Source organism: Lepus europaeus, chromosome 6, assembly GCF_033115175.1.
Source record: "Lepus europaeus isolate LE1 chromosome 6, mLepTim1.pri, whole genome shotgun sequence".
Taxonomy (NCBI): Eukaryota; Metazoa; Chordata; class Mammalia; order Lagomorpha; family Leporidae; genus Lepus; species Lepus europaeus.
Window position 1 is genome coordinate 110,835,885 of NC_084832.1, and position 14,545 is coordinate 110,850,429.

The 14,545-nt window shown below is 39.6% G+C and overlaps 1 protein-coding gene across 2 annotated transcripts in view; it reads left to right on the top strand.

The window, feature by feature from the left end:
• PIK3C2G (phosphatidylinositol-4-phosphate 3-kinase catalytic subunit type 2 gamma) overlaps positions 1-14,545 on the top strand; it is a 445,304-nt gene that overhangs the window by 300,879 nt on the left and 129,880 nt on the right. The gene's annotated exons all lie outside the window — the stretch shown is intronic.

The window sequence follows — 14,545 nt, forward strand, 5'->3', positions numbered from 1 at the left end:
TTTCTCAACTATATTGTTTGTTTTGTTGTTGAATATCTTGAGTTCTTTATAAATCCTGGATATTCATCCTTGCTCAGTTGCACATTTGAATATTTTTCCCATTCTGTCAGTCACCTCTTTGATTTATTGGGTGTTTCCTTTGCAGTGCGGAAACTTCTTAGCTTGATGTCATACCATTTGTCTATTTTTGCTTTTATTGCTATGCTTCTGAGGTCTTTTCCAAGAAGTCTTTGCCTATGCCAATGTCTCGCAGAATTTCCCCAATGTTTTCTTCTAGTAATTTGATAGTATCTGGTCATAGATTTAGATCTATGATCCACTCTATATTGAAGAAACTGTCCTTTCTTTAGGAATTGATTTTAGCCCGTTTGTCAAAGATTAGTTGGTTGTTCCTGAGTGGATTGATTGCTGAAGTTTTTCTTGTGTTGGTCTACAGGTCTATTTTTGTGCCAGTACCAGGCATTTTGAAAATAACCTTCTTACAACATAATTTTGAAATTTTTTGGAAATAGTGCTCTAATGACTTACTAAATAGATGCACTCTCCCCTCCTGCATGCACACACACACCACTTTTGTTATATTTTTAGTGTCTTCCCCTTAGTTATAGAAAATCCAATTCTAAAATGACATGGCTTATATAATAGAAAACTGCTTTGTGGATAACTGTTCAAATTACCTAGCCCTTAGCTAATCTAACTTTGATGATGACAGTTTTTCAACAACTTGGTCCAATTAATTAATCAATTATTTTTGTTTAGTAATAATTTCTCCAATTTGTCCCATGATCTGAGACAAGTCACAACATATCAGGGTCTCTAGTGCTGTGGGAGTGTTTAAAAATTCTCAAATGTAAATGAATTTTGTGTAATTTTAAATTATATGCTAGTAAATACATTTTAAATATGTGGATATATGTATAATATGCAAACATTTTGGAGATTAGAGGAAATACCATATGAAAATCTAATTTTATAGGATTTAGGATTGCAGAATGATTATAAGATTAGTTCAGGTTCATATCCTAAAATTTTTTTTAACATTTATTTAATGAATATAAATTTCCAGTGTACAGCTCATGGATTACAATGGCTTCTCCCTCCCATAGCTTCCCTCCCACCCGCAACCCCCCCTCTCCCGCTCCCTCTCCCCTTCCATTTGCATCAAGATTCATTTTCAATTCTCTTTATATACAGAAGATCAATTTAGTGTAAAGATTTCAACAGTTTGCACCCACATAGAAACACAAAGTGAAACATACTGTTTGAGTACTAGTTATAGCATTAAATCAAAATGTACAGCACATTAAGGACAGAGATCCCACATGAGGAGCAAGTGCACAGTGGCTCCTGTTGTTGACCCAACAAATTGACACTCTACTTAATGGCGTCAGTAACCACCCTAGGCTGTCGTCATGAGTTGCCAAGGCTATGGAAGCCTTCCAAGTTTGCCGACTCTGATCATATTTAGACAAGGTCATAAAAGACAGAGTGAGGATAGTAACCAATGATCCTAAGAGTGGCATTTCCCAGGTTTGAACAATTATACAGCATTAAGTGGGGAAGAGGACCATCAGTACACACAGGTTGGGAGTAGAGCCATTGGTGGTAGAGTAGAGGTTATGATTACAAAGGAATGAGGCCCAAGTGCGCTAGACAGGGCCTAGAACAAAGAACAGAGTCATTATTAGAGGAGCTAAGAAAGGTGCTGTCTGAGCTACAAGTAATTTTTCTGATTGAGAGGCAAATAGAACCTGATAGAAGGGGCTTGATAATAATCTGGTGGGCTTTAGGCCTTGTAAGTTAAGAGGCCCAGACCTATCTATCTCTTCACATGGGTATATCCTAAGGGAGGTGTGAACCTCCTAGGGGAAGGCACTCTGTTGACTTTCATGACTTGGCTGGCCTGGGAGGAGAGCTGGCCAGGTAAAGGCAGCCACTTTTATTGTATTCAGTACTTTGGGATGGCTCTGTAAACAGATGAAGCCAATAATGTATTAACAGTACCAACTGAGAGAAAGTATGGTTAACTGAGGTTACTAAAAACAAAAAGCAATTCAAATCAATTGGCAATCTACAAAAAGAGTTAAAGATTTTAAAAGCTATTATTAAAATTGCTATATTGGTCTATTATGCTATGTTATATGTGTGTACATATTGTATGTCCACATGGGGAAATTTTATTAAGAGTTTTATTTTAAATGGCTTATAGATAAGATTGTCCATAAATTTAAGCTGCTAAAATCAATCAAAGATACATTTTAATTTGTGTGACCTGAATCTGTGTATCATATGTTTTAAACGTGTTGGTAGAAAGAAACTAAAAACATTTCAGATGGTTGTGCTTAAGTTTACTGGCTAAACAAACTACACCATGTTAGATATTTAAGAGGTGTTTTCAAATACATGATTCTTAAAATTTATAGAAGGCATTGGACCTTCTGGTAAATGTTTTCTTAAGTTGTTATCTAATGGTTGAAACGGTTTGCTAAGTATTCATGTAATATTGCTAATGTCAGCAAGCGATCTAAGATTTGCTCCCTCATTTCTCTATTCTAAGCACAACTTGTTCTTTCATTTCTCTATTCTCTTCAAGGTAGGAAACTAATTCTATTATAAAGGAATCTTTAGGACGCACAATTTAATCTTTAGACCTTATAAAAGAGATGGCTAACATTTTTCTGTAATAGCATAGCCAAAATAAGAACTTAAATAATAATCTCATAGCTAGATTCACTTCGCCATCAGCCAAGTATACAGTAAGTAGAAAAAACCTCCCTTTCAGACCAAAGGGAAAGAAAGTTTTAAAGTGAGAATATAATTTTCCTCATGGGCATTGTCTACCTTAGAAAAACTACTACAGAACATGCCTGTGACTATAGACTTGTAGTTCAGGCCACCAAAGATTTGAGATGGGACTTGGGCACTCCCTTGATTTGCATCCTCTGGTCTGCTTGAACACAAACCAGGAGGAAAAGAAAGCTAGGCATCAGAAGCAATGGGTGGCAGGCCTATTAATGGCTGATCTGTACAGTGATCTGCCCTCAAGGAGACCCAACAGGCCAGTCCACTGCAGTGGCTTTCAAATTGGTAAGCCTGGGCTTCAGCAGAAGTCAGCTTGTGAAGAGCCCTGGCAGCTCTGCCAAGAGTTGGATCACTGGACATGGACCTGCCCTGGAGTCGAAGGATGCCCAGGTCAGAGCCACAGATCTTATTGGCTCTAAGCTGAAAAGCCCTTCACTCAGCCCAACTTCCAAAGTGACCACTGCAGCTGAGGGTATGGTCAAGTAGGGTCAGCAACATTGCAGGCAGAACTGTCAATTTCTTGTTAGAGATGCCCCCTGCCTTTACCTGGCCAGCTCTCCTCCCAGGCCAGCCAAGTGATGAAAGTCAACAGAGTGCCTTCCCCTAGGAGGTTCACACCTCCCTTAGGATATACCCCATGTGAAGAGATAGATAGGTCTGGGCCTCTAAACTTACAAGGCCTAAAGCCCAACAGAATATTATCAAGCCCCTTCTATCAAATCCTAAAATTTTAATCAATAAATATAAGCAGTCAGTTTTAGTAAGATGAGATTTATTTAATAGCCATTGACTCCTTCTTTCAACAAATATTCGAGAGGTTTTCAGATATTTATTTTAATTTAAATTATTATTTTTGAGAAAACATTTTAATCTATATTATAGTCAAAGATTTACTATACCATTACCAGAAAATCTGTTAGACTACAAGAATATATAATCATAATCCTCCCCTTAAAGAATTCAAAGTCTAGGAAGAGAAAGACTGAAAAAAATAAAACCTATAGTTAAAAAAAATGCTGTAAGCATGTTATAATCTAAGAATGATGGGGTAGAGGGGAGGAGAACAATGGATACAAAGAATTTCATCGTAATAGATGAGGTGCCTGCTCCAGACTTGAGAAATCGAAACAAGCCCAGGGAGAAAGGTGCTAATAAATTTCAGTATTAAAGGACAAATAGGCATTGGCACTTGGAAACATCATTTCAGACAAAGGGGATGGGACAGTGCAAAATCCCTGGTACCTGAGAAAGCAGGGAAGATTCAAAGTATTCCAAGTTGTACTTTGTGTTGAGAATGGAAGAACATGTACGAGGATAACAGACAAGCTTTATAGACACGGGCAACAAAATCATGTAAGTGCCCTGTTCTGAAGCCAAAGTGATTTTTCATCACTAGAATTGGATTTATCTGAGTAAAGACTAAATTGAGAGGAAAAAAGCAAAACTACAAGTGATGGGAAAATCAAGTACCAAAAGATTCCAGAAATGAAAGCTGCAATTAAATTCTGTCAGCAGGGACACAGAAAATAAATTAGATTTGAGAGCCATTTAGAAGAGAAAAGGAATTGTGTGGTATTAAATTTAATGTTGGGGATGACAGAGAGGAATCAAGGATGATGACCTCATTTTTAGTTAAGGAATAGGTAGGTGGCAGGAAGTTCCATTCATGGAGAGAAATGATCCAGGTGAAGGAGCAGTAACTGAGGGACGTGTTGATGACATTGGCCATGCTAAGGTTAAAATGCCTCAGGAAATCTACATGTGACATTTCATGAGTAGATGCAAAAACAAGGGTTCTAAGTTAGGAACTATGCTGTTTTGCCAAGGTTTCCCTAGGAGAAACCCACAGGCTGGGTGGATTCAACAGCAGAAATGTATTTTCTTAGAGGCTAGGGGCTGGAAGTCCAAGATCAAGATGTTTGCAGGGTTGACCCTCTCACAGTGTGTCCACATGGCCTTTGTTCAGGATGGGCTCTCCCGGTGTTTCTGTTCTTCTTGAAAGCATATGAGCCCTATTGGAACAGGGCTGCTCCCTGTAGCTTTATTTACCCTTACACCTTACATCTTCCTTATCTCAAAATAGAGCCACTTGGGTTTACGGCTTCAGATTATGAATTTTAATTTCATTTATTTGAGAGAGGGAGAGTACTCTCATCCACTGGGTCACTCTCCAGTGCCTTCTGCGATTGGGTTGGAACAAAACTGGGAGCCAGGAACTCTGTCCAAGTCTCCCATGTGAGATTGCTTGAGCCATTGCCTCCACAGGCCTGCATGAGCTGGAAGCAGGAATCGGGAGTCAGGGAACGGTATGAAATCCAGGCACTCTGCTGTGGGACACAGGCATCCTAACCAGTGGCTTAATCACTACCCCAAACTCCAGGCTCCAACACTGTAGGAATTCTGAAAAGACACAGTTCAGTTGATAATAGAAACATGAACTTGATGACAGGATAGACATTATTGTTGACATTTTCCAAATGTAGGGACTGGGACTGGAACTTTTCAATTGCTTGTGCAGTCATTCAGAGAATATTGAAATAGAATGTGTCTGGTACTCCTTCTAAATTTGTGAGATATCATGAACTAGACAGTTATCTCTGCCTGTAAATAACAGCCAGTGGGGAGGGGGGCACAGTGTGTGGCATAGTGGGTAAAATGACCACCTGCAGTGCCGGCAACCCATATCGGTACTGGTTCCAGTCCCAGCTGCTCCACTTCCAGTCCAGCTCTCTGATATGGCCTGGGTAAGCATCAGAAGATGGCCCAAGTCCTTGGGCCCCTGCATCATGTAGGATACCTGGAAGAAGCTCCTGGCTTCCAGTAGGTGCAGCTTTGGCTGTTGCAGCCATCTGGGGAGTGAACCAGCAGATGGAAGACTTCCCTCCCTCCCTCCTCTCTCTCTCTCTCTCTCTCTCTCTCTCTCTCTCTCTCTCTCTCTCTCTCTCTCTGGCTCTGCCTCTCTGTAACCCTGCCTTCTTTTCAAATAAATAAATAAATCTTAAAAAAAAATAAAACCAGCCAGGACAACAGCAACAAATAACATAAGTCAACAGAAAATTAGCCAGGTAGATTGTGGAGGCCTCGTAGAACATTGCTAAGCCTTTATTGAGTTTCCAAAAGGAATGGGATTAAATGGTGCTGGCCACTTTCAGGGATAAGGTCTTTGATGACGATGAATAAACATGTCCCAGAAACTTTCACAAGACATCAAACACAGCTGCAAATCTTATGGATAATATCCCAGGGAAGCTTTAATATCTTTACAGAATAAACCACGCTGTTTGTTACTCTGAAAAATGAAGGCTGAAGCAGGGGCCCCGGCTGTGGTTTGAAGCTGAGGTTCCGGGAAAACCAGGTGTTTTCAAAGCCTGCTTTGCCTTACACCTATAAACCTGCCCCTCCGGCTGTGTTCAAACACAGGCACTGTCCCTGCACAATGTGATGATTATCTGGCTTTCACCAGAGGGCTATGCAAGAACAGAAGGCTGAGAGGTAAAGAGGACTTTTATTATTAAGTTGCTGTTCTTATGAAACATTCATATAGCAAAGGAATTGCTTTGCTGTTAATAAGAAATTTCGTTAAAGTTTATGAAAAAGATGCTTACATCGCCTTTAAAGTACCTATACAGGTATTCAGGGAAAAAAAATACAGTTACTAAAAAGGACTGAGTTAAAAGTCAGTTCAGGACCATATTTTCAAAGAGTAAGAAAAAACACAGACATCTATTGGACTAACTTAAAATTCAAGGAGCATGGCCTTGAGCATTAATTAGATGTCAAGCAGAATTTATTTTATTAAGGCACATTTGCTGATGTTAGAGACTCCCCCGTTTCTCTTCTGTGATGACCTGGAATTATTTGGAATCACAGACCCAATTAAGGGGGGTGGTTCAAGGTAGATCTGTCATTTTATGCACTGTTCATCAGGATTCTTAGGTTCCCAAGTGCAATCCAGTATGTTACTTTCAATTTAGCCTCCTCTCCCTTCCATGTCCCCAGTACTGCTCAACACTGTGACTTGTCTAAATGAACCAAGGAGGCAAGACCCTTTAAAATTGTGGTGTCAGTCCCATTTTTTTTCAGGTGAGGAAGGGATGAGAGAGGGGAGTATCAGCTGTATGCTTTGCATTATCAAGATAGATTACATACATTTTATTTTTTATGCAGGGTAAGAAAGAGAGATAAAAGTATCGCTGCTTATAAATATTTTACACAAAAATAAGTTTAAATTAACAAGCTCTTTATATGTGTGTGTCTTTATATGTATACACACACATATATATAACCATATATAAATATGGTAATCATTTGGCTGAAGGTTAAAATACTGGTAAAGCACATGCATCCCTTTTGGAGCACTTGGGTTTGATTCCCAGCTCTGGCTTTTTTTATAATTTCTTTTTTCTCTCTTTTTTTTAACTTTTATTTAATAAATATAAATTTCCAAAGTATAACTTTTGGATTATAGCAGCTTTTTCCCCCTATAACCACCCTCCCACCTGCAATCATCCCATCTCCCACTCCCTCTCCCATCCCATTCTTCATCAAGATACATTTTCAATTATCTTTATATACAGAAGATCAATTTAGTATATAATAAGCAAAGATTTCAACAGTTTGCACCCACACAGAAACATAAAGTATAAAGTACTGTTTGAGTACTAGTTTTACTGTTAATTCACATAGTACAACACATTAAGGACAGAGATCCTACATGGGAAGTAAGTGCACAGTGACTCCTGTTGTTGATTTAACAATTGACACTGTTGTTTATGGCGTCAGTAATCACTTGGGCTCTTGTCATGAGCTGCCAAGGCTATGGAAGCCTTTTGAGTTCGCAAACACCAATCTTATTTAGACAAGGCCAAAATGGAAGTTCTCTCCTCCCTTCAGAGATGGCCTCCTTCTTTGATGGCCCACTCTTTCCACTGGGATCTCACTCACAGAGATCTTTCTTTCTTTCTTTCTTTCTTTTTTTTTTTTTTGCCACAGTGTCTTGGCTTTCCATGCCTGAAATACTCTCATGGGCTTTTTAGCCAGATCTGAATGCCTTAAGGGCTAATTCTGAGGCCAGAGTGCTATTTAGGACATCTGCCATTCTATGAGTCTCCAGCTCTGGCATTTGATTCTGGCTTCTCAACAATGCAGACTCTGTGAAACAGAAATGATGGCTCAAGTAGTTGTGTCCCTTTTACCCTTGTAGGAGACCCAGATTGAGTTCCAGGTACCTACCTGGTCCTAGCTGAACCTGGCTATTATGGAGATTTTGGGGAATGAACCAGCAAATGGAAGCTTTGTGTGTCCTCTTGCTCTCCCAACTGCTCAGCTTCAAAATAATTAGCATTAAAAAAGAAAGGAAAATACTAGCTTTGGAGTTTTGGCAAGATGTTTGCAGGTAGCAGGACAAAATAAAATGATGATCTTTGGGGAAGAAAAGCAAACTGAGAGCATGAGGCCAGGAGGCTATAAAACATGAATCAAGAGAAACATTAAAGAAAAATATGGTATGAAATTGACAAAAAAACTTGTTCTAAGTCTGATGCTAAATGATCAGGAGGTAGCTGGGATTGAGGATGAAGACTTTACAGTGAGACAAACTTGAATTTTGACTCACTGGTTCACTGCCTTTGGGCAGGGCATCCTTGTCTGCAAGATGGAAGGAATCAATACCTGGAGCTAAAGTGTAGATTGCCTAATGCCTGTAGGAAAAAGCTTGGAAGCTCATTTCATGAAGCCTTAGAATCGCAGAGCCCCAGAACTGGAAGGTTGCTCACTGAACCTCACCAACTCCTGCATTATACAGAGCAGGAACAGGAAGCACAAAAACATAAAAGTCGATACCAATAGGAAACAGTCTCCCAAATCAATGGATCAGTGGGTTTCACACAACCCAGAACTTGGTACTGTGCAGACAGCCCTGAGCAGTGCTTAAGAATTCTGGGTTCTGAGGCTGGTGTTGTGGCTTAGTAGGTAAAGCGGCTGCCTGCAACCCCAGCATCCCATGTGGGCATCAGCTCATGTTCCATTGCTCCACTTCCGATCCAGCTCCCTACTAGTGGTCTGGGGACAGCAGCAGCAGATGGCCCAAGTGTTTAGGGCCCTGCCACCCATGTGGGAGATCCAAATGAAGCTCCTGACTTCTGCCTGGCCTACCCATGGCAATTGCAGCCATCTGGGGAGTGAGCCCACAGATGGAAAATCTCTCTCCTCTCTCTGTAACTCTGACTTTGTAAATAAATAGATCTTAAAAAGAATAATTCTGAATTCTAATAGAAAACCCTTAGGAAAGTCCTTTAGTCCCTCAATTCCCTCACCTGACAATAAGGTGAGGAATGGGAGATTGTCTCAGATGTCTTTCAGCTCCGTGGTCCATGTAATATTAATCCACAACACCATGACTATACCTCACTCCGGGGATACATATTTGGCAACACCGAGAAGGACAAGGATTAATTGGGAAACCGAGACACAAGAGAACGCAGGACAAGGTGGAGCCTTTGGCAAAAGAACAGCAGATGCAGAAATATCACGGGGATCAGTGAAGGTAGAAAAGCAGAGAGAGAAAAGGGATATGGAAGACAAGAGGGCCTCATAGATTGTTCTCGCTTCGAAAGCATGCCCAGAGCTAAAATTTCATGTCTTTTGCTTCCTTTTACGATTAACAAGCATATGGAATATATTGGTGGGAGCCAAGAAAGCTCACTACCAGATATTCACAGCTTGGTACTTAATTTAGGAAAGTGATGAATAAAATAACTTACACTAAAGTAGTAAGTGTGTATTGGAATGGGAGGATGAAGAGAGAGTTTCTCTTAAATCACATTATTCAGAATATTTAACATGGGAGCATACGAATACGAGTAGATTGGAAGGGGTTTCATTCATTTGCCTGTAGGCTCCTGGGTTAACCAAGCCACTCAGCAACACAAGTAGGAGGAGCTGCAGTTTCTAAGCATAGATTCTGTAATCTTCATGGAATTCTTCTTCTCAGCATTGTGATTTCCTTTATAGTCCTCACATGATTCCAAGAGTGCAACATTGCGATATAAAAGAATCCTGATTATAAGTATTGACACAAATTAGAGACCTATGTGAGTAATTTTCACTGGGAAAATATTATTAAAAGTGAAGATACTTCCAAAAGTTTGTGAAAAATTGAATTAAAACCAAGTTCATTTGGTTCAAAAATTCCTGAAATTCATGCTTAGTTTTTTCATAATATGCATTTTCCATGAACTTTTTGAAGACTCCTTGGCTTGCTTGCTTGCTTTGTTTGTTTGTTTGGCACCAAATAGTGCATGGTGTATACGAGCATTCAGTCCATCTCCACATGAACCTTGAGGAGTTGTCTGACCTGCAGTTAGTCTGGTTTTTGTTTTCTGCACCTCTTAGAATGTAGGGTCTCTATTGTTTCTTTTCTTCAGTCTTTGGTCTGGGTAGCTGACTCCAGCCTACAAGAGAAAATGCCACTCAACACGTGGGGCGTGGGTGCTCCCTCATCCCCAGCTTCCGGTCCCATTCCGGTCTTCATTCCAGTCTTTCAGCTGTTGCCAGTCCGTCAGAGCGCTTAGTTTCCCACCGCAGCTACATCTGATTTCTTTCTTACTGCCCTCAACCGTCAGTCCCTTTATTTACACTCATGCTTTGTAAGCCCTTCAAACTCTTGCCGTTGCTCTATTTCAATCATCAGTATAAGAATTTCTCTCAGAATCTCCTATCAAACTCTTGGCTGAACCAAGCAGCAGATGGTACATAGGCCTATTCACACTTTTAAATGAACCAAAAAGTATGTTAGTAGTAATAAAATAACAATAACGTTTCAGCAATATAACAGAATATACATGAAGGAACTGCCTCAAATCATTTTGAAATATCCTCTGAGGCATTTTATGATCCATGTAAGAAAGCCATTTTTATTACTTTTAGAGTTTTTGGATCTGAAATAGTGCACTCCAATTGATCACTCATCTAATTCACCAGGCTTGGCTTCTGATGATTTTTGTTCATTTTCAGTAATTAAGTTTACCCCAAAATTTCCTCAAAGTGACCATAGGGAATGTCTAAAACATGTGTCCCATATTCTAAAAGCAATTCAAATAAACAAGTAAAAACAAAGAAAAGAAAACGAGAACATGAAATTTATCATATTCATTAGTTTTCACCAAAGCAGACAGTGCCAAATTTCTGTGGGTGACAGCAACCAAGATGTGTCTCTCACTCGTGTAGCCCACAGGCTGCAGACATGTTGTTCAGTTCGACTCCACAGGACTCTGCATGGCGCTGCTCAGCTGTGCTCCACATGGCCTTCTATTTCAAGACACACGCTGTTCTCATGGCAGAAAGCAGAAGTGCAAGAGGCAAACCAAACCACGCTGGCACTTTCAATGCACCTGCACAGACATGCACCCAAAGATACATTTTTTTTCTATTAAATTCTACTGACCAAATCACATGATCAAACAAAGATTGGAGAAGTATATTCTGTCTATAGCAAGATACGGTAAGTCATGTGGTGAACAGTGTGGGTATAGTCTTCCTCAGAGGAGAAAGGAGACAGCTTTTTATTTCTTAATAGCATTATTGAAAATTTTAAATTAATTCCATGTTAAGTATTGGACTTCATCTTTATCTGCCCAAGGATGTTAAACACTCTTGAAGGTGTCATATTCTAGAATCCACCTGTGCTCACTAAAGACCTGTCTGCCAATGGACACACCTCAACCCATGAAGGTAGCACCAAATGTAAGAGCAAACGGGAAGGGGAAGTCCTAGGGTGATCTGAAATCCCTCATCTTCATCGTGTAGCTCAGTCTTTTCTGGATATTTCCTAGATATTTTCTCCCTCTTAACCCATAAGAAAATGCATGAATCAGAAATCTGAGTTAGCCCCTAAATGTGGGATATCATGCTGCTAGAAACTGAAATTAGACTTAGACTGAAGGAAGTGAGGAAGCAAAGAGGGCTGTGACTGTGGGATGGCTTGATTTTGCCCTGTTGGGTAGACTGATGTAATGGAATTGTCCATCCTTTCCTGTGGCTCTGGCAACTCACTCCCCACGTGACCAGAAGCAACTCCATGCATGAAAAAGCATAGATAAGCTCTAATTTCTGAATGTCTTCATTTCATGCCAGGTAGGGTCTGTGACACTATGAGAGACCTCTGAGTCTTCCACAGTCCACTTGATTTAGGCAAATACCTTCATGGCACACATGTTGTCACCTCAGTTCTGTTTCCTTCCTTCCTCCTTCTCTGCCTATCATTCTTAACACTGTGGAAATCTTCTTTAATCATCTAGATTATATACATTTATCCTCATTTTAATGTTGCCATAACTTCTGGTTTATAAGGCATTAAGGCTTATGTATAAAGTAAAATCAGATTGAATCACAGCTGGATCTCATAGACATTAGAATACACAGCTCTCCGGCATGTTGACATTGACCTTACAGTTTGTGCAGTCACAATGCCTGCATTTTAAAAACGCAGTCTTTTAATGGCCAGTTTTACTTCATACTTCATAGTTCCTTGACATTAACTTTCTATTTTAAGCACTGTATTTGGCATAAACAATACTGCTTCTCCCATGTCTTTTGGAAAAGGTCTCTGTGATGCTCCGAGGAGAGGAGCCAGCTGTTTCTTGCAGTCTTAACACCAGAGGCACTAGGTGAAACGCACAGCATGAGGGACTTACCACTGCCTTCCAGTGAAGGTCACGGACACAGAACTGAGTTACCCTCCACCTAAAACTCTGTAGTCCAACTTTCTTAATAGTCATGTTAATTTCTCACATCAGAACGTCTGTGCCTAAAGACATAGGAATAGAAAAATTGATCTCTCGTGGCTATCTCCAACACACTAAGGTTGAATTCTGCAATGTGTAAAAACAAAGTTGTCATACATTAAGTAAAAAGCCGTGGAACTTGAACCAGACCTCACCAGGAGAACACTGAATCTTGGCAGAAGGACAGGGTTTGAATGAGGTAAATCCTCCAAAGAAAATAGTCACAGCAGAATATACTGAGCTTTGTTAGCTTTCGCATCTCTGTGAGCATGGTCACATATTCTCCCTGCAAATCTCTGCTCTGCTTTAGCTAGAACAACCACAAAAACCATTAAATACACTGCTCATAAACAAATGTACTTCGAATAGAATAATAAATGAGTATGAATGTGAACTAACTATACAATTCTGACATTTCTATGACCCAATCCTAAAATATATTTTTCTTTAATTATTCTAGTAAAAAGTTGTTTATTTCATCCATACAGTACAACTTCTTATCATGCATATAGCAGTTTGGTGGATATATTTTTATATACTAGAATAGTTCCTAAATATTTTTTAAAACAAGTAACCCAGTATTCAAAATGGATCAAAGTCAATAACCATTAATACAGCAGGTAGAAATTATCTGCAAGCTTTTTATTTCACTGAAACCCAAGTAGACTATAAAATTGGGTATTACCACAGTCCTCGCTGTGTACCTGACAGCTATACAGTTCTACATGAAGTATCCATTTCCCACATGGGTGACAAGGACCCAAGACTTGGGCATCCTCCATTGCCTCTGAGAATGTACATTAGCAGGGAACTGGATCAGAAGCACAGCATCCAAGACTTGGACCAGCACTCATATGAGATGAGCACACCCCAAGCAGAATCTTAACCTGCTGTGCCACAATGCCTGGGTGCTTGCATTTGCATCCCTGCATTCCTACAGACACAACACATATTTTCTTAGAGCCTGCAACAAATGATGTGATTTATTATTACATGGTTAACATTTTAAAATCTCATCATAAGGATATGTAGCAATTTTATACTATTTTTCTTACATTAAAAATAACCAGGTAGCAACAGAGCATGCAAACACTGTTTTAAAAGGTTCATGTAAAGTGTGTAGCATGAAAAACCTATGAATAGATTTCAACATTTTTACACCAACATAAATTTATCTTTTAATTCCCTTTTCTGTGAACTTCTTGAAGTATCTGCAAATTTTTCCTGTGATACATCTTGAGCATCTTGAGGTTTTGGTAATGTTTCTCTGAATGCTTACTAGAAGTAAGAAATATTGTTTCCCACACAGTTCATATTTCCTTTGGGAAAGTAAAAAGAGGTGCTAGAGGATTGGCTTTGTGACAGTGACAAAGGAGCAGAGAATCACCTCCAAACAATGCAAACTCATTCAACTGAATTTTACCTTGAATGTGTAGGAACTGGGGTGGACGTTGCGGCACAGCAGGTTAAACTTCTGCTTGGGATGCCTGCGCCCCAAAGCCAAGTGTTGATACAAGTCTTGGCTGCTCTGCTTCTGAACTAACCCCTGCTAATGTTCACTCTCAGAGGCAGCAGATGACAGAACAAGTACTTGAGCCCCTGTTGCACTTCTGTCTCCTGGCTTTAGGTTGTCTGCTACAAGCACATGAGAAGTGAACATGGGAAAAGAAGTTCTCTCTATCTCCCTCTCTCTCCCTGCCACTCTGCCTTTTAAACAAATAAATAAATACAACTTTTAGGACAATATGTAAGAACAGAAAACAATGAGCAAAAGTAATGTGTTAGAGTATATGTAGTATTGTACATATTGGACAGAGATGCAAAATTAGGAATGCATAATGAAAGTTACCTACATATTTTGGCCTGTATGCTAAAAATCCTTTTTTTTCTTATTATTAATCTATTCTTATAATTTTGCTTTAGTCCTTGAATGCTAATTACTGTTCAGAGAAAGGAAAAAT